This window comes from Asparagus officinalis, chromosome 3 (genome assembly GCF_001876935.1).
Source record: "Asparagus officinalis chromosome 3, Aspof.V1, whole genome shotgun sequence".
Lineage (NCBI taxonomy): Eukaryota > Viridiplantae > Streptophyta > Magnoliopsida > Asparagales > Asparagaceae > Asparagus > Asparagus officinalis.
Window position 1 is genome coordinate 93820904 of NC_033796.1, and position 1997 is coordinate 93822900.

Genomic DNA, 1997 nt, shown 5'->3' on the forward strand with positions numbered 1-1997 from the left:
TTAGTTTAGTGGCCGATTAGCGGCCACTAAACACACGAGACTTCTACCGACCTTTTTTGACTAGCCTTGATGAGCTGGCCAAAAAAGGTCGGTTTTGCTAAATATTTTTCGAAACCAGTCTATTTCAAAAAATTCTCCGTTTGTGTTGCATTCTTTTATTTCTCTTTCACTTGCTCTTTTGTTAGTGTCTCCTCCTTTCTTTTTTTCCCCTCTTTTATTCTTTTTTGCTATTCTGGTTACTATTGCAGAATAAAGTCACTTACTCAATTATATAAGGTTCTAATATGTTTGTTTTTAGTTTACGCTTCTCTTTTTGATATTTCTCTACTTCACTATTAGCTATATGCCATCCTTTTAATTTTCTTCCTCTTCTTTGCTATGATTCTTCCCTCTGTTGCTTCTTCCATATAAGGCTGCCTAATCTTTCTTCTTCTTTTCTTGTCGGCCTCCTATTCTTTTCTCTGTTGTCTTTTCTCTACTATGCCTTGCTATTTCTTTTTCGTTTTTCTTATCTCAACGTTGTTTTAGAGGTTGCTTTTACAAAATCAAAGTTTCTTAATCAGTATTACAGAATGAAAATTCTCGGCATGGAAAAAAGAGTTGCCTTAAATTTAGTATCAATGATCATCTTATAGGGAAATTAGTTTGTCGATCATAGTTTGTAATCATAATTGTGCTCAAAATCTTGAGGAGAAATGTGCAGTTGTGGTTGTGCAATAGAGGCACTTGCTCGCTTTCGCCTTGCACCTTGCTCATCAGGCACGTGAAGGCCTTTGGGCATTGCTTTGCTCCTTGCATGTAGACTGTTGAGTCAGTGCAGCAGTTGAGCTCACTTATTTATTAAAGAAAATCTTTAATATAGATACGAAAGATGTTATTTAAAGTAGCTTTAGTTTATTATAACATGTCTATAGCTAGTCTTTTGCTTTCTTACTGCCCAAAACCTGAGTGTATCTGTTTTCAAATTATTGTACCGCTATATATTATGCACTTGCAATATTATAATTTTAAATTTAAACTATAATTAAGTTATGAGACCTATGTCTCAAGCCTTGAAGGGTACGCTTTATTTTATTGAAGGGTTCAACGCATCACCTTGTGCTCCTGGGGTTTTCATTATTTGTCAAGAAGCTTATGTCTCCCTGACAAATAAAATAAAAACCAAAGAAAAGCTTATGCTTGAGTATCAGTTACTCTGGCTTTACCAACATATGTTAATGTAGTAAATGTCTGATTCCTTCAATGTTTACTTTTTTCTGCAGGACTTTCACTTATGGAATATCCGGGATTGAAGTCTATTGATCCTGCTTATGCATTACCCGTGGATGTGGTGAATAGGATTTTCTTTGGGAAGTAAATGGATCCACATACATATTAATTAATTCACAGCCGATTGTCTGTTGAGCATGAAAGTTGACTGTGTTCAAATCTTTACTGTTCAGGCTGATTGGTGATCAAAGTTCTTCTAAAGTGCTGTGAACGGTAACTGCGTTGGCTGGTCACTGCTATTATGCTATGCAGTATCTGATTGTGTAAAAGTACTTGTTGAAGGAGTGTTTCTATCATTTTTGCCGTCTTGATTCCGTTGAACTTCACTCCCTGTGAATATGTCAAAGTGTCTTGTTCTTATTTTCTTGTTCAGGGCGATTCTGTAGAACAAAAATCATTTGACTTTTATGTGCATGACTTTGTAACCAGTGGTAGGTAGACCTGTCCATCCGGACCGGGCAAAACCGGAGCCCGGACCCGGGTACCCCGGGCCGGGTCCGGGCCAGGGCCCAACCAGGCCGAGTTCCGGGCCGGCCTGGTTTATTTTTTTTTTAATTCTATTTAAAATTTAAATTATACAAAAAAGACAAAAAAATTAATAAAAACCAATAATTTTATTAATCACTTAAAATGACATAAATTATAAATAAAAAAATTATAAAAATAAATTTTTTATTAATAATTAATAAATTATTTACAAATTATAAGTATAAATTTATTTTGGAATT

General features: G+C 35.0%; 1 long non-coding RNA gene across 1 annotated transcript; it reads left to right on the plus strand.

Moving 5' to 3' along the window:
- On the plus strand, window positions 1180-1694 carry LOC109832386. Its single transcript, XR_002244743.1, has 2 exons — window positions 1180-1353; window positions 1443-1694. It is a non-coding gene; the product is annotated as an uncharacterized LOC109832386 (long non-coding RNA).